This window comes from Colias philodice, chromosome 17 (assembly GCF_061535455.1).
Source record: "Colias philodice isolate Cphi_HAF_F1 chromosome 17, ilColPhil1 Martin Lab GWU primary, whole genome shotgun sequence".
In the NCBI taxonomy this organism is placed as follows: Eukaryota; Metazoa; Arthropoda; class Insecta; order Lepidoptera; family Pieridae; genus Colias; species Colias philodice.
The window spans coordinates 8,471,698-8,491,952 of NC_143102.1; the positions used below are offsets into that span (position 1 = coordinate 8,471,698).

The 20,255-nt window shown below is 32.6% G+C and overlaps 1 non-coding gene across 1 annotated transcript; it reads left to right on the top strand.

Moving 5' to 3' along the window:
* Positions 1 to 20,182: 20,182 nt before the first annotated feature.
* TRNAK-UUU (transfer RNA lysine (anticodon UUU)) lies at positions 20,183 to 20,255 on the top strand. Its single transcript has one exon. It is a non-coding gene; the product is annotated as a tRNA-Lys (tRNA).

Below are 20,255 nucleotides of genomic sequence, written 5' to 3' on the forward strand. Positions count from 1 at the left end.
TTATAAATCCTGTAAGAAACTTATAACTTTAATGATAAGTAACTATAATAAGTTTAAAAAAAAGTAATATACATATTTCCAAAATAAACTTATCGACTAGGATAATAAATAATACTTAGTTTGGGAAAACAAGGATTTTCTAACTCTTCATATGCCTAGCTGTCTACGGACATGCAGTCACTTATATACTAAAACGTATATAAATTAAAATTCCATACATGTCTGTAACATAAACAAATAATGTAGAACCAATCTAGTAACCTTGGCAATGACCGAAGACATGTGCCGTTGCATTTGTCCCGCATTGCTGATCGGCTTCGGTTGTAAAACGTGAAAATTAAATATCATACAAACGTGATACGATAAAATAGAGAATGTATTGTACCTATAGCACAGATAATATAATACTATAATGGTACCTATAGCCTATTTATACTAATATTTTAAAGCTGAAGAGTTTATTTGCGCACTAATCGCACGCACTAATCTCAGAAACTACGCGTCAAATTTGTTAAATTATGCCCGTGTTAGATAGCCCATTTATCGTTAGAGTATATATTCTATGTGATCATACTAAGACCAATAGGAGCGGAGCAATGAGGGTAAAACCGCGGGGCACAGCTAATATTCTAAAAATGGTGTTCAGGTCAGAGCTTCATCTTTATAAGATGTGCGTAGTGGCATATTTTACTTATTCAATAAATTCCATAATAAACAACCTAATACTGGGCAATACGTTGTTGTTAAGTTAAAAATACAGAAGTACCTATGTACCTTAACTTTTTTAAAATTAATTACAGATATCAGATATTTAAATTAATTAACTACGCATGCAATGATACGCACCGGTCGCGGTGAAGAATTGTAATCATAAAATTATGCTCAGGTATATGTATAACTACCTATTTTATTTTTTTAAATATTACCCAACTACTTCTAGCTAAATTATATCAAGCTAGTTTTGATGCTTTAAATACGTACGTACATCTGAAAATTATAGGCGGATTACTTAAAAAATTGCAACATTTAAAATTTTTTTACCCACGCTTTTTCATACCAGAATATACCTAGTTAGTTATTTTTACGAATAAAAAAAACGCTTAAAAATAATTAAAAAAAAAACAACGATGAATGAAACGCGAAATGTAAAAAAAATAAAAACAATTAGCAAAGAAATCTCAACACACTGTTCTTCTTCTGTTTACTTAAATAGAACAAAGCATTACACAATAAGCCTGAAGAATTTCCTCGTATTTACAGTTTATGGCTGACGTCCAAACCGGTAAAAAAATATAGTCTAGAAAAAATTTCTACACTAATTATTTCGAACGTAAGATGCCTACCTACTGAAAATTGTGCGTGTACAAAAATAGTGAATTTTAAAAGATATTGCGATTTAGCTGACGCAAGTCTAGTAGAAATGAGAATTAAAGAAGATTTAAAAGAGGGGAATATATTTAAAAAATAAATGCTTTTTAACGATTCTGAAATCTGAGGGTACTAATGTCAACCTAATTATTTTACGAGTGTCATTCAAATATAAATGTCGCGTTTAACGAAGGAACAGAATAAAAATGGCATTTGTAAATTATTTGCGTTCGACTTATTGATTCCGAGTCGTAACTCGAGACGCCTCGCCTTGAGAATATTCAAGTAGGCATTGCCATTGTTTGAGTTTAGACGACATTCTTATTAATTCACACATTGAAGGAATTGAGGTATATAATGTCCATATAATATGTCTGTCTCAAAAAATATTTACTCAGTCTATTAATAAATTTTATAAGGCTTTACATAAAACAATTATTACCACCTTTTTATTATTACCACAGATATTACATTAATTCTACATAATATCACAGATAAACTTAGTAACTTAATACTGGAAGCACCATATACATTGCTGATTAACTTTCTGTAGCATTAGCTGCTATTAAGTTGTATTCTGGATAGATTTAATCTGCACAAGTAAATCATCAGAACTATAAAACAAATAAAAATAAATTTTCATAAACTGACTCATTCAGTCCACCTACGCTGAATTTAGAGCGGAATAGATTTTATTGAATCTAATACATCCTTTTTAGTGAAAAAGAGTAATTGTTTCCTGGTTTAAGACTTTTTAACAACTTATGCGTGACTTACAAAAATAGTAACTAACGTAACTAACTACAATCACTACTTACATAGTAATAAAACAAAGTCGCTTTCTCTGTCCCTATGTCCCTTTGTATGCTTAAATCTTTAAAACTACGCATCGGATTTTTATGCGGTTTTTTTTAATAGATAGAGTAATTCAAGAGGAAGGTTTTAGTATATATAATTTATTAGGTTTTAGACAAAGCGGGCGAAACCGCGGGCGGTAAGCTAGTATATTATAAAACATCAGCGTACCTAATAGAGGTAGCATTTTTAATAGCCCAAACACCACAGAGTACAATAATCTAACCAACATCATGGTCAATTAATTTGGCACTTCATAATACATAACAATTAAAAATTAAAAAACGTACCAGATAACAGACCACTACGCATTCTTTACTTGTGCAAATAGATTATATTAATAGGACTCATATTATGTAGATAAATAACACGTGTGATGATGTAACATTCGCTCAAGTGTAGTGATTCGTTTGTATGTGAGTTATAATAATATAATTAATTGTCTTGTTTATCAACACGGTGGGAGTTGGTTAGCATCGCTAGGTATATTAATGAGATGAATGTACGTAAAACGTATCTACCTAAACAGAAGGGATCACGCCACATTGTTTTTCTTATCCGAATCATGACGTAGGAAAAAAAACCGCTAGTAAAAATATGCGCAGAAATAAAAACAGGTCCCGATTGCTTGCAGATAAATGTTTATATATCCTTACCTAATTGATCGGGTTAGGCTAATCTCTTTAGTAATATATTCAGTGGACTAGAATTCGACAAAAGAAGCATGTCGAATTAAATATCTGTCTGCGATTTGATGTAAAGCTTATCAAATTGCTTAAATTAGCTTTATATTACTCATCGTGAACGAGTTTGTAAGAATCTACAAGGTGAGACGTACAATGCATCTAGACTAATTTTTGAAAATCGTTAGTTTAGAAATCGCGTAGGTACCTAGTTACCTAGGTATAATTAAAAATTTCTTCATATTCCAATTTTATATTTTCACAAAGTTCGTTTCATTAAATTTATATTATTATAACATAAAAAAATTCGAAGACTGCTTTTTACCACCTTTTCTTCTTAAATTTAAGTAGTACAGGTAGGTAGTACCTAGATAAGATAGCTAGATAAGCTTAAAAAAGCTCGTTGGCTAATCTTCTTAACTAACATACAAAATACTTTATAAACTGCTATTACTATGCCGATAGGTACTCTCCCAGTTTCAAGAAAAATATCCTATTTTATGCAGACTGCAGTACCTATTCCTTGGTTCTAGCATAAAATGCACTGTAAAGTAACTAGGTACGCTATTATTGCTCTCGCTGGTCTCTCCAAAAGGGTATTGTATCCTGCACACATGACTCAAAGTGGTTTAATTATTATCAATTATTGTATTTCCTCGTAAACATAATGTTTGTAAACATGGAGGTGTGTCTGTTACGCGGTTTGTGACTCACGTCACGTGGGTCTAGATTATATTGTAAACACTTTCAAGGTTATGTGGTTGAGTACGAAAGAACGTAGTGGATTGAAAGTTCTAGTTGGAAAAGATACGACTGATCTATTATTTTGTTCGTGAATAGAATAGCACAAGCGCCTAAATAGGTACAATGTTTCAACTGTCATTATGGAATGACATTCTAGAATGGTCTGGAATATATGCAAATGTTGATTAATGTTCAAAATTGATTTTATAAAATGCAATTGGTAGGGAATAGCGTATAAAATTTCAAGTAGGTACCTATTCATTGGGAGAGCAAGCCCAGGAGCCAGAATTCCACGATGACATTTGTATATACCTAAGTAGGTATATATTTTTTAAATTTTCCTGCTAATACCTACTTAATTTTTCTTGCCTGCATTCAAGAATAATTCCGTATATTTCGATTGTAAAACATATTTGTTACCTAATTACTTACCTATTTATTTTTATGCAAAACTTCGTATCGCCTCGTGTTTCTTTTTCATTATTTTTGTTTTGCGTAAATCTATATATGTTATGTACATGTACAATGAAAAAAATATTAGCATATTAGCCCCTGACCCTGACTTCACATCCGAGTAAGATTAACATGTTATAAATACGAAAATAAAACATAAGTACATATACATATAGAGTATTCCTAATTCCCGGGAAGAAGTGACAAATTATAATGTGTTTAGAATTTAAAACAGATAGAGATCTTAAATATTCAAAAGGAGTGAGGATGTTATTGTATCCTTCTTAGAAATTTCTTCAAGCTTGCCATGTCGCGTCGCGTAGTGTTGCCACTTCACGCAGATAAATAATTATTCAATTTATTCAACATAACATTACGGTGTTCGTTTGTATTATCTTTATTTTATCACTTTAATTGAAAAGAAATCTTTTTTTCAAGTGTTATTTATCTCTTTCTCTTCTCTTCTATTATCTGCCAAGCGTTGTCCAGGTACAAGGCCTGAATTATTTTATATAACTAAACACATTTTAGATATTTTTATAAATTAATTGAGTAACTACCATAAGAGGTCTTAGATCATTAAGTAAGAGGTAAGTAGATAATACTTATATTTGAATCATGTTTGAGTGCACTACTACAGTATCATATATTATAAGTATAATGCATCGTTTGTTCACTGTCAATTGCACTGTCGTGCCCCCAGATATAATATACATATCTTTATTGTTAGATATTGTAATACTAACCTCTGTTGTTTGATACTAACACGTGTAGAAATATAATAACTGCAATGCTGTTCCAGGTATGCAGACAATGCATATAATAAGCTTAATTTATGAATAAGAGTAACATAATGCATTTAAAAATACAAACTAAGGGATCATTTTCTCTATATTTTATAAACATTCTCAACTTCAAGGATTGAAACAGATGGCAATGGCTGACATTCGGTTTTTTTGGGCGGGAAAATATAAAAATCATATAGTTATTAGTTACCTACTAATAAATAAATAAATAAAAACTTTATTGACATAAAAATAGGTACAGCTTATATATGAATCCATAGGCTCCTGAATTAGTAAAATACTGTCTCAGAAATAATAATTAGGCTCTAGCTAATTATTATTTCAACCATTCATACTTAAGCGTGTAAGAATAGGTTATTACTGTTCTTCTTGAAGTAAATTAATTCCACATATCTGTGGCCTTGGGTAGGTATACACACTTCCTTGTACCATGAAGGCGGTCAAGGTTACACAGTTCACCAAAATAACACATTTTGTTAGGCCACGTTCACATTATTTGGTACACTAGTGTTGTCAGAATCGAAGTTGTAATGAAATAGGTTACTGTCGTTTAGGTTTTGCAAAAAAAAATATTTCCTTTACTTGCTGTTCTGAACATCTGAGAGTACATTACAATTTTTTTGTAGCAAGCTAAATACGGTAAATAATAAATGAAAGCAATGCAGGGAAAACCGACATTTTTTATTACATAAAAGTCCACTATTGATGGAACAATAAATGATGATGAATAATAATTGATGGAATAAATTCAGGTTAAAACCTGAAATCAAACTTTCCACAGTTAAAACTTTGGTAAATATAAAACCATTTACCGTTGAAAGGATTGCCAAATTACATTATACAACTGCAATATGAACAAAGCTTTATGAGTATCGTTAATTTAGCCAACCGCTAGCAAAGAATACGTTGAGTCGGACTCTGGTATGGCAATACGAATTTGTCCACGTGACTCTTTTATTCGTTGTAAGTTGTAACGTGATGGAAAATTTACAATTAGCAGATGCTTTACAATTGTAACACAATCGGTTTCGAGCTCTGTTTTAGATTTATTTTATCAATGTTTTAATAATGGTTCGAATTCGGATTTATTTGAAAACTGAGATTAGGGCATTTACTAATTACGAGATTGATAAGGGACCGTAAAATTGAGTACATATTACTGAAACACAGAATTTACATAGATCTAACGTTATAGCCATACTAGCGGTCCGCCCCGGCTTCGCCCGTGGTACATATTTCGCAATAAAAGGTAAATGTTCTTTCTCAGGGTCTAAAGATTGTCTGTGCCAAATTTCATCAAAATCGGTTGAGAGGTTTAAGCGGGAAAGCGTAACAGACAGACAGACAGAGTTTCGCATTTATAATATTACTAGCGGTCCGCCCCGGCTTCGCCCGTGGTACATATTTACGTTTTCTCTACATAAAAACCATCCTCGTACTTCAAGGAAAATAATAAAAAAAGAATTATCGAAATCGGTTCAGCCGTTCTCGAGTTATGCGCTTACCAACACATTTTGCGATTCATTTTTATATATAAGAAGATATAGTACTTAGGGATGTTTCAATTGCGAAAAGACTCCAACAATAAAACCTATGCCTTCGCATGTAGGTATATTAATTTAGGACTTTGAGAGATAGCTTCTTTCCTTAAAATATATCCTCATTTTTTTTCTTAAACCTTCAATTTAAAAATAAGAAGTATGAAACACTCTTACATATTTTTGGTAGAAGTTTGTAATCGAATAAAACAAACACAATAGCTTTGTATTTCTAAATTTATCGAGAGAATCGTAATTTCGAAGAACAACAAAAAGTTCTCAACGTAAAATCAGAGAAAAACAATTCCCAAAACAACCTTGAATCTGTCACTTGTTTACGTACAAGAAAAAGCGAATTCTAATATATTTATCACAATCAGAAATATACGCAGGAAGGTAACCAAGGTTTTATAACATCGTTATAATACATTGATAGAAGGTATGAATGATGTCGCCAGGCAGTTTAACCTTGCAGATTCAAATGGTAGATAGGACTACTTAAGAGCCTGGATATTATTCCTGCATATATAAGAATGTTTTTCTAAATGTGGATACCTATGCTTTGTATGCCAGCCAGCAAGATGTAATTTATATTGTCATTACGTGTGAGCAGAAATACTAAGATCAGCGCCACGTCTGACTGTTTGTTTGAACTATGAACGCAATAAACAAAAAAGTCTTTTTAAATATTGCAAATTTCAAATATTGTCTGCAAATGGAAAGATAAAGTGACACATTTACCTGTTTTAATAAAACCTGATTGAATAGAGTAAAATATGGCTAGTAATCCATTAATATGACACACCCATTCGCATCGATATGTACCTATAAGCCTCTTATGGAATTACTTAACTGTAAATTCTATGTTCTAGAAAAAATGTATACTATGCATACCTAAGTAATAAAGAGATAATAGAGATAAATAATTTGGAAAATCCAAAAGTGCACGCCTCATAATTTTTTTTTAATAAATATTTATTAATTATTATTTTTGTTTATTTAATAACAATTAAACCACATCGAATCAGGCCCTGAAAAATGAAAGGGTTCTATTCCTGAGCATACTCAAGCGTAAGAGAAAAAAAAAGACTCGATTAGTAAAGTATTTCGGTCGCTATCGTGTTAACAAGAAAAAGGATCCGCACATACAGACACACGGACGTCCAAGACAGAACTTTTTTAAACTGTTTTTTAACTAGTTTAAATAACAAAAATGACATCAAAAATATCATGAACGTTAAAAATAGTGTTTTTTCTTAATATGTGTGTGTATGTATTATCTTACAAGTGCAATGTATGATACATAAAGACATTTTAAGTTTGAAAAATCAGATGTTTTGCGCGAAGTGACAGTAGTACCCACCTCAACGCTTCGCTTATGAGGCGTGCAATAACAGCGGCCAAGTAATAAACTATAGAACATAAAAGCGTTCCTTGTTAGCGCTTTATTAATGTTCTAAAGTGCGTTGAAATAAAGAAAATTCTAATTAAAAATATAAGGCAGTAAATTCAACACGAAAATTAAAATTAAACGAACATAAAAGTATGTAAGCTAGTTTTATATTATCTGTGGTGTAAGTAAGGTAAGGTCGTGTCGAAAATAAATAGAAACACCTCGACACCGCGGGAAAGATGAATTATGTACCAGAATTTAGACGACTGCCAGAAGTAAGCACTGTGTCAGTAGGTCACGAAGATTACCTTATACATGATGTGTGAATTAAAAAGATATTTATAAGCGCCTTTGTATGCTATAATACGGGATAGAGTGCGGAAAAACTTTTTCGCAGCGTCGAAAGTTTTCTTACGGTTCACTAGCTATTCGTTTGTTATAGAAGACAAACTTATTGCTCAGAAAGTTTTAAACTGCAATAAATAAATATAAGAGATTTTAAAAATTATTATTAGATAATCATTTTAACTTCACCTAACAAATGTTTAATTACCGACTACTATTTCTGAGATTCAATGTCATCAATATAAGAGAAAATCTTTTTTTAGTAGCAAGAATCTGAACTGTATAATGAATAGGTAAGGTCATTTGAAAAGATCTCATAAAGTTGAAGATTTTTAACCTTTATTACATTTGTTAATTGAATCTTATTAGTGAACATCCCACACAATCTTTATTTACCTACGATTGCGTCTTTAAAATGCTGAACTTGAAAATCTCATTGTTAATGGTTATTTACTTATTTTATTAATGGAGAGAAATTATTTAATTCTGGTAATTTCAGTAATTTGCTCATCTACTCCACTAAATAAACCCCTACCAAAAGCTTAAAAAAGACGCAAACGATTTTGTTGAAGTTTTCATAATAGATATGATTCTTGAGGAAGGTAGGTATGAAAGATTTTCTTTCTTTCTGTGTTTATAAGAAAAAAATGCAGTTTAATGACAACATTAACTAATTTAAACAGCGGGCCACTTTTGTTTATTACAAATTTTAATGCGCACATGCTTTTATTTCTTTTACTGTGCATTTTAGGCTTAACTCTATCACAGTTCTGATTACGATAATACAGATAATATAATATACAGGATAATAATCATTTTGCTTATGTAAAGCACATCACACACGGTGAAGATACTATAATATTTTATGCTAAGATTCTCTAATATAAAATATTACAGTATCTTAAGGTATCCGGTATCAGCGTTCTGACCATCATTTTTCTTTTTGTCATTGCGTACTAGGACCCCTGTAGAACCGCCATCCTGTTACAAATGACCCGAAATTTTGTGTCAGTATCTCCCGGCCTATAGATGGCTTATCGCTTGGTAACTAGATATTGAAGGTAAAATATATATATTATCTTCGTCGTGTGTTATGGCTCATAGGATTTTTATGGCGAGCGATAATCGGAAATATGCTCTAAAATAATATATATTTTACATTATCTTCACCGTGTGTGATAAATAAATGGTCTACGTGCCTAGCGCGGCAGACGTAGAACTATGCTCTAGTTATCTAGTAATTAGTTTGATAGGAATTAGGAGGTTATAGGCATGTTATATCCTTGTAATTATATGCTGATTATACAGTTGTATTTATACATTATTAGTATCTGTAAACAATAGCGATATTGATACTTTTTGATGGAACATGTTTAAAGTTTAAACCAATTGATTATATAAAACTTATTTCAAATACATTCTCATCATATTGTACATAAAATTGTACACATTCCACTTACTAATTGGCCTTATTTTATTCATTTGTGGTTAGATTTTATTTATTTCTTATATCATTCATATAAATATTTTTATTGAATTACAGATACCTACAGCGTAGGTACTTATAAAAGCGTTCACAGTTTTAGTTAAATTCACGTGTTTCTCTAACTGCGCACTTGAAACTGAAAACAAAACAATTCCACGTAATTTCGTAGTTAACTAGTAGGTACTTACTATTTAATAATTGCTATAATGTTATGATGAATTTATAAACCTACTAGTCATGATAGGTTATCCATTAATTTAAATAAATAAACATTTTGATATTTGCATTATTGCAACTAAATGTCGTTTGAAATTAAATTTATGTTTAAGAAATCACTTCTAAAACACGTATTTTGTATTAATACAAAGTGACACATCAAAGATTAAATTTTTGGTAAGTATAAAATGTTAGGATAGCAAAATACTTATTGTAATTATTTCACCTGAAAATAATAATAATCTATGCATTAAAAATATCATGTATTTTATTTTAATTTATCCATATTACTCTAAAAAAGGGCCAATCACATACAATAGTAAAATAAAATCGTGTTCAATTGATCATACAAAGTCATAAACACGAAGTTGCTAAGAAAGCTGACTAATACCAATAATAGGGGAGAGCGGGGATGAAAGTCACATTTTTAGCTTTTTTTATGTAACTTCCAAAATACGTTGTTTAGGAATGATATTTGTATACCAAAAGATAGTGTAATTATTCTGTTACAAAATAAATAAACGTATTTTTGTGTAATATTATCAGTTGTAGAAATATTTTGTATTTTCACTCTTAAGAAAAATGTGACTTATAACCCCGGGTCAGGGATGGTTGTCACAATGCCTAGGGTAGGTAGTCACATACTAAATAACAGGCAATTTATAAATAGAAAGTCACACTTTGGTCTTATAATTTTACGGAATAGTTTTTAATTAAGAACTCTTAACCAAATGAAACCGTGTCTACGGTCTTTATTTCAGTCTGAATATTAATCAATCACAATTTTAGCAAACAATAATAATCGTGAGTCAATATAGAGTCATCAAGGACAGATGGACTTCCAGCAGGTTTGTTAGGGTGATTTTCCGGTGTTGATTGAAAATTTACGGCTAAAACAAACAACCTCAAAACGCAAATAAAGTCATCTCGCATACAGGGGGCTGGTTGATATGTGACAACCAGCCCCCGAAAATTTGTGACAACGAGCCCCATAACACGTTTTAGGAAAATAAAATTGAAAATAAATTCCGATCAATGAATATCTAAAAAACTATACTACGATATTATAAAACACATTTCATCATCATCAAATGCACTGAAAGATTATTACTGTAAAACAAGAACGTATAATTACGAGGTTCGACACAGCAGCACAAAAATTTACTTTTGCTGTGCGAAAACAATAAACACGTGTGAGGCCCTCACGGCAGATCGGAGCGGTCTGACGCGAAGTTGGGACAGCGTTTTCACTGTATCGCTCTTGCCACGCTGTTCAACAGACTTATTCGATAGTTCAGTTTTGTGTTAAGACCGCTGTGACAACCAACCCGTGAGACAACCAAACCCGGTCTCCCTTACTCAATATGTATGTACTTGTATCCAATTATCCCTTCATCTAGAGAGCAACGTATTTTCGAGATGCACTGAGCTTAACCCAGTTTGCAGGACAATAGGAGGTAAAAAGAAACAATATTCCCATCGTCTTAGCAATTCTTGGATTTCTTAAAGAGCTCTTGACGGTCTAATTTATTTTCCTCTAGAAGACACTAAAGATATAAGACTAGATAGACCGGTTCATAGTTCATACAAATTATATTTTAAAAATATTATGTCCGTATAAATTATCTAAAGTAAAATTATGGGACACTCAAAACTTTTTTAACTCAATAGTGATATCGTTTATGAGACACCGACAAAAATATAGAATATAACATAAAATATACCTATCCATTGATAAATAACAATCATTGATAACACATAATAGAATATATTACAAAACCTACATAAGCTAAACGACACCGGCCCTTGCATACCTACATAATATGTGATTAGCGCGCTCCAATTTCATATCAATCAATAAATTATATTATGGATTTCCATGGCCTTTCAAACGAGTTCACATAATTATGCATTACTTATGAAAAGTAACCAATTTGGTTATGGGTTGATGAATAATATATCTGCGACATTGATCGATTCTGTTTAGGGGTAAGTAGAAACAATAAAAAATTGAACTTTTTATATAAATTAAGATTTTAGTTTGAAAGGTTAAAAAGTCAGGATAAAGAGGTTTGAATTCGGTAATTAAACCTTTTATTATTTATTTCTGAATCGATAACACACATATATATGATATATATTATATTTCCACTATCTTTTTGAACATTACTTTTGGACCACTCACATACAGCAGATCCAAAATATATTATTTTCTATTATATTACTTATCTATACCATAATCGGAATTCTAGAGTAGTCGTAAAAGTATAAAACAAAATATAGTCTTTATTAGGACATCTTTCGTTAATATAATCATATCTTGTATATTGAAAAACGCACTAAAAGTTATCTTTAAGTATTTCAAAATACTTATACAACAAATTTTGAAGTTCCTTATCTTTTATGATATGCATAGAACCATAATATTTGTAGAAATGCGCCTTATACTTTATCAGCTTACGTAGTACCTATAGGATAAGAACTTCTTAATAAAATTCAGGCAAATAAAGACTTCGACAAAATTATATAATATAGTTATACATCTCCTACTTCGATTTGTGTTGAAAAATCCAAGGAATATATTACTTCTATGTTAAACATGCTTATAGTATTTTAATGAAAATCCACCCTCCTCCGCTTCATCATCACTACATACCTAGTATAAAACAAAGTCGCTTTCTCTGTCCCTATGTCCCTTTGTATGCTTAAAAGTTAAATCTTTAACACTACGCAACAGATTTTGATGCGGTTTTTTTTAATAGATAGAGTGATTCAAGAGGAAGGTTTTAGTATATAATTTATTAGGTTTTAGTAAAAGCGGGCGAAGCCGCGGGCGGTAAACTAGTAGAACATAAGATTTCCGCATGATTTCCGATGATATTTGAAAGCCAAGAAGAAGTAATGATAAATTATAACCTCTATCTAGACTTAGAACTAGTAAAGACTGGCATATAAAGCCACCAGATAATAAAAAAAGATAAGAAATAGATCTGAGTATATTATCAATGATTGATAACTTGTAAAACAAACAGATTTCGTATAGCTAAAGTTTTACAGTGAAATATTATGATAAGATTAATTATTATGCAATGAAAACATGTTTACAAAATATAAAAATCTGATGTTATTATTTTCATAATAAATACAACAATTTTCAATCCGATTATTATTTGAAAAATGATTGCAATTTGAAATTATCGATAAATAGTGCTAATATACCGATGCAATTATTGAGTACTAAATTAGGGTTGAGTTTTTTAAATGCAAATGTGACTAAGTACATTTACATTTTTGTTTATTGATCAGAAAAGCTCTACATCTTATTCTTTTATTCAACGAATATTATTAAAATAAGTAAAAAAATTAAAATATTCATTCTGATGACCCATTGCACTAATTAAAGGTAAGCCTATAGATACCACGAGATAGTAAATATTTATCCTTAAATTCTTATCATGTGTTTATTGTTTACGAAGTTTTTTTATTGTATTTAAATGTTTTTTCATTATTTTTTAAATGATAGGATACCTTTGCGTTATATCAGGATGAATAATATTTTCAATTTTTTTTAATTAATACCCATAATAACCATTGAATACCATGTTTAAAGCAAAATAAAGATTTTATTTATTTATATTATTTATTTATTTATTTAATAATTTTCAGAATTTTTGAACGCTCTTGAGAATTTATTTCAAACAAACCTTTTTATTTTAACCTTTAACTTCCCAAGTTTTAATTTCGACTTAATTTCATCAAAACTAGAGCAAAGTTGAAGTTTCAAGGGTCCTTAAGTATGTTAATACAATGAGTAGCTACTTAAAACTTTGTAAGGTAATAGTTTTGTAAATAATAAGTCATAACCATAACCACTAGATTAATTATTGTAAGTCGTAAATTATTCTAAATGAATTCTCAGCGTTGGTAACGATGTTATTTGAAGACCAGGTACTGGTGGTATTAAATATTTTTACCTAAGAATAACTTCCATGTTATTTTTACGTTGGATGCTTATGAACTATAACATGACTATAACAGCTATGTAGTACCTACATGTAGGTATAACAACAAGTGCTTTACATTATGGTTACTTGGAAATTAGGTAGGTATATTATGAATTATCTTTGGTTTGTGAAATCTGTATGTATTTGCATTTGAAGTAAGTGTTGTTTTGTACCACTAGTAGGTATTATATTTTATTAACGCGAAAGTTTGTATGTATGTGGGATGTATGTTTGTTACTTTGCGCTCGAAAACCACTCAACGGATTATGATGATACTTGTCAGTTTTGTACTTTATGTATTAGAATAACACACATATTACCTACACATGGTATAGAAATACTTGCTTTTGCCCGCGGATTAGTCCACGAGTGTAACCGCGCGGCACAGCTAGTACCTATGTATGTAGCTATGTCATCACTATGTCATGCTATGTGCTCTTTCTGAGAATATAAAGAATTTCTTTTTGCATCACTTTCAGTAAGATTAATTTTATGATATGAACTGAATTTCAACTAGAGGCCCATATCCAAAGGTGATTCAATTCTTCTAAAGATAGAAATGATCTTCTACAACTCCAATCGCTAGTACCTACTCAACCAAGTTTTGATGTATTGCTTTTGTTTTTACCTTAATATTTAGGTGGTAGATATATTTCGGTAAAGATTACAGTTTTATATACAGGTAGGTACATTTAAATGAATTTAATTATTAAACAGGAGAAAATAATAACAAACAAATACCAAACACCTCATATATTTTATTCGCCCATCTTACAGATAAAATACAAGTTGTATAGAATAACAGAAATAAGATATTCGACAGCTCAAAATACAATCTAATCTGAATTTAAAATCTATGTAAATAAGGGCGAGTCAATTTGTACAACCCAACATTATAATATTGATGTTTTGCATTAAAACAAAACATGTATTATGTGTCGAATAAAACACACAGCGTTGGTGAAGAAAGCTGTCTATGAATCCTATATATCTCTATGAAAAAGGGTCACCTTACCGAATATCGATGGATCTTTCACCTCACTAGCAAGAGCGCGTCCCTAGTATGTCATCTGTCATCGCCAATTTGACATCACCTTTGAAGCGCTGTCATCTGCCTCTGCCGGCATAGCATCTTCATCAGCAAGCAGTAAACTGCAACGCTGTGTGTTTTATTCGACACATAATACATGTTTTGTTTTAATGCAAAACATCAATATTATGTGTCTTTCTAAAACACACAGCGTTGGTGAAGATGTGTTTGATATCTGCTGGTGAAGAAAGACATACAAACGCTATGTTGAAAATAAATTATCTTGTTAATATTGTAATACCTAAGAGTATTAACAACTTAAATTTCATTCCTTTCAGAATGTTAAATGAACCTCTTGTATTGTAAAATAAAGTTATATTTTAAATTCTAAAAACAATACAAGGGGGTTATGTAGCAACAACAAAAATTGTTTTTCTTTCATGTAAGAACTAACCATATATCCTCTAAATTTTAAATTATTCTCCTCAGATAATCATAAGCCAATACTAATGAACTAAGTCTTAGAACCTAAGAACTGATTTATTATTTCTCTGTATCTTTGAAACAAATCAAAGTTCAAATAATAAGATAAAAATAACATTTTAAAAATTATAACTCAAAGGAAGATCTATGTCATCAAGGATAAACAATGGAGCCTCTAAGGCTAAATACTACAGTAAATAACATCTGTATATAAAATAACTATAATACCAATGTTAACACAACTGTACCTTAAGCTTTAAGCATGTTTGTTACACATTGATCATTACTTGGATCTTAAATCAATTACAATTAATTAAATAATTAATTAAACAGTTTAAGGTTACCTTAAAGTAAACCAGACTCACTGGCACTGGCTAAATTGACTGATTGACAGTAAAACTTTATAAAGGACTGTATGGTCCTTCCATTGCCTCAACAGGTTGGTGCCCTTACCACCTTCTTGAAACCACTGCTGGACAGGGTTGCTACTGTCTTTAAGATCTGGAAGGACCTTATCTAGCCAGACATAAAGGTTTGTGTTGCAAGCTTAAAGGGTCCGCCCCTCTATAGATAAGAATCAATTATCTACTTTTAAGACTGAAAATCAGTCCTTTGTTACTTGAACCAACCTTTCCACATGGGTCACTGGGCATATTTATGTGTCTGGTTGTCCTCACAACCGACCCCTGATGGATAATATGTTGTTGTATCCATTTTATATCCAAATTCAGGTCAGGTTATAATCTTATTTTGCTGTGATAAAAAACTCTATTTTGAGATCTTCAGAAGTCATGTTCATGTCATGAGCTTCTCGGCCTGACCCCAGTAATAGCATAAGAGCTCCTGAGAGAATAGGGTCAGCTTGCTTATGATAGACCTAGGCTAATTAAAATTAATTAATTTAATTTAATTAGCTAAATAGAATTTCTGTATACTAGATTACATGCATTCTTCTTTTTTGCATTATGAAAGTCACCTCCTGCTTGGAGGATCATATGTTGGCACTGTGGAGGGGCACCACTACCTAACTGCTCTTTCTCCTTTGCTCTACAATGGGCTTTTTTCTCCCCCCCCCCCCCCCCCTTTTCTGACTGAGCAGTTGGGGGGTAAGGCCATTCACCAATGGTCTGAGTGCTCCTGACTTCCGGGTCAATAACCATATATAACCATAATAGTCAATAACCATAAGCCATCTTTAGGCGCTTGACATCGAGTTGCGGAGAAATGCCCGTATATTATTATTATTTATTATATTAACCATAAGCCACCCTTGGGTGCTATGTATCTGCCCGGGTCCCGGGGTGCGAGGTGCGCTAGTACACTTGGAGGATTATCCTTGGAAGGGAATATTCAGCCTAGGCGTCAGCTCCATCAACGACTGCAGATGTCGCATAATTCGAAGCAGGCTTTGGCAAATATGCCCTGGCACTAAAGCACCTCTTTGGATAGCGGAATGGACCATATCAGGAGCCTCCGAAATATATTTCCTGTTGTACAAGGTAGGAGAAGCCACTCCGGTACAGGTAGATTTCTTGAGAGGCAATCTAAATCAAAAGCCATTTAGGCGTCCTGGAAGCGTGCCAAGAGTTATTCTCAACTTCTCATCTAGGTACAGTTACTCAGTTGTGAGGGCTAAGAGAGTTAGCAACCTTTGTATGTGGGCGACCAAAGTCTGATTGGTTGCTTGGGCTACAGGATGTGCGCCCCTTTCAATCTACTCAGAAGCATTTTTATTGCATACCTATGGTACACTACATATAAGTCAGAAATTCTAAGGCCAAGGCCCCTGCTTCCCTCTCCATTTCTCTGACAGGTAAGTACTGTTCAGATGTCCTACTCAGCCCGCATCCGCGGTATCTGTAGTTAGGAAGTGACAAACTTGTTCTTTTACAAAGACTATGACATTTCTGTGTATGTTGTCTTTTCCACAGCTCGTAAGTCTTGTGTAGCATGTAGAGGGAAAGCCTTTCTCTCTTGGTCTGCTGTGCGCGAAACTCTAGAGAAATACCTGGAGGCGACAACTGTACAGTCCTCTCAGTGTTAGATGTCTAGAACTGTCTGCAACTCTTATTTAGTGCAAGACATGGTCCTCTTAATGACTACCACAGTATGCTCTATCTTTGAAGCTTTTGGGACTAGCAATAACACAGACATTTCTATACTATCACACATGAGGCACAAGTATCCAGGTTTACAATGTACATTTTGTAATTGCCAAACCTGCTTTCCCAAAATCTCTATGGTCTCCGGGACCTGTAAAGTTAATTGGAACAATCCTTGTAGACAAAAAGATAATTGTCTAACTAGAAGGCTGTGGCTCATTCTGTGGCTTTACTAAAATCTCCATGGTCTCCGAGACCTGTGAAGTTAAATTATTAGAATAATCCTGATAGTCTTACTAAATCAGAGGGCTGTGGCCCTTTTTGTGATTGGAGTGCCAATCAAGCTTTACCAATATCTCCATGGTCTTCGCGACCTGTGAAGTTGAATTGGAATAGTTCTGCCCATCAGGCTTTACCAAAACCTCCATGGTCTCCGCGACCTGTGAAGTTAAATTGGATTAGTCATGGTAGACCCAAAAGATAATTGTCCAACTAAACCAGAAGGCAATGGACTTTATGTGGCTGTAGTGCCAATCAAGCTTTTCCAAAATCCTCACAGTCTACAAGACCTGTGAAGTTAATTTTGTAACGGTCTCAATAGACCAAACTTAATAGCTTAAATAAAACAGAAAGAGGGCACCTCTAGCTTGTAGGGTCTCCGCGACCATTTGAAATGGCTGCAATATGCAGGCAGAAAATAGGCCAATGATGCCTGATTGTACAAGCCAATCCTGGCCTTGGAAGAATCTCATTACTGTTACCAATGATGTCTAATTTTACAAGCCAATCCTGGCTTTGTAAAAATTTAATTACCGTTATAACCTGTGATATGTATCAAAATTACCTGGTTAATACCTAGGTGTTTAGGTGTCTCAGATTGAATATCAACCTGGCGGAGCCATCAGCTCTTATTGCCAGAAGCATATCTGAATGTAAGTATGGCATATATTTTTCTGTGACTTTCTGGACACTCAGTTCTTTCAGCATAACCATACTAAGCTAATCATGGCTAAGGACGCCTTGTACATATTTTCAGTACATATTTTTGTAGAAGATACAAATAAAAAATACAAAGATTTTGGTTACTTTACTGTTGATATTGTAAAAATTTTATCACGCCTGAGTGTTAATTTTAAGGCAAGCTCTTTCACTTAAGTAAGAAAGGAACTAGATAAACATCATTATCATCGGTAACATTATAAGCAAGAATGATATCATTCAACTGTTCGGGGATATGGTAAATATGGGTCCTTGATGATGATAACGTATATAAACATATCTACATCTCCTAATATGCAATGTCTATTTCTTATGATTTTTCAATACTTATTCAAATAAGTACCCATAGAATCAAAGCTTATTCTGGTATCAATTGACTATGAAAACACGCTCTTTATGTTAAGAATTATTTACCATAAACTAGGTAATCTCAACTTGTAGTAATCAGTACCTCATACTGAAATTTGTGTGAGACCGTTGTTCACATTATACATTCTATATCATATCTTAAGTAATGTAAAATCTATATGTGACATGTTTGATACATGATAGATATGTAAATTATATTATAATAGTTAATTAACAATTTCTTCTCTTTAGAATATTGTGATAGACAGGTTTTGTACCTATCTAAAATATAAGTACCTCTTAATTGTTTTGAACTAATTGTGTAGTAGTGGGCACTAAGTAGTAGGTACATACTCACTTTTGTTGAGGTAGTTACAATTGAATGGTCAAAGTGATTGAGATACCTCACTACCTGCTGCAGGGCTCGTTAGTCATAGGGGATCACGGTCGATTCCATAAACCTAAGTACCTTCTACCTAGGTAGCCTAACGATATCTCACAATTCTGGTTAAAAGCAATACTTGACACAGTAACCAATGTGCCTGTGTATGATAAATAAACCCGGTGATAATATAGCGATCTCACTATAGGCATGCATTGTGTTTTATTATTAATTACCTACATCTAAATATTGATGTATTTGTGTCAAAAACTGTGAAAATATGTATGCCACGTGTTGCATGGAATTCTATGCACGAGTCCGGACATGTTATGACAAGTCTGATTGTACTTACGGAATTTCTCGTCTCCCGGTCTCTTGGGCAGTGACGAACCATTGCTTCTCTCGTCCTCCGAGGACGAAAAAGAGTTCCCGCCACTATTATACATACCAAAGCACCGGTTTTCGAATTTTCTTCCGACAACGTGGTCTTTTGTGTTTCATATTGGAACTAATTCCGTTCCTAAACCAATTACTACTAAAATTTAACGCTTTATGTGTTTTATTCAGGTAAAAGTAACTTAATCTGATCACTTTTACTAGAGATAAATACTAATTATATTCTGCGCGATGTTATTGCGCACGAATTCATAAACGCTATGCCGGCAGAGGCAGATGACAGCGCTTCAAAGGTGATGTCAAATTGGCGATGACAGATGACATACTAGGGACGCGCTCTTGCTAGTGAGGTGAAAGATCCATCGATATTCGGTAAGGTGACCCTTTTTCATAGAGATATATAGGATTCATAGACAGCTTTCTTCACCAACGCTGTGTGTTTTAGAAAGACACATAATACTATTTTTTGCTTGTTTGTAAAAAAATCCAGGTAGTTGTGACGGTATTTTATTCAATGGAATACGTTTTATAAATTCGAGACTTAACGCACGGCCCGGATAGCTCAGTCGGTAGAGCATTGGACTTTTAATCCAAGGGTCCAGGGTTCAAGTCCCTGTTCGGGCG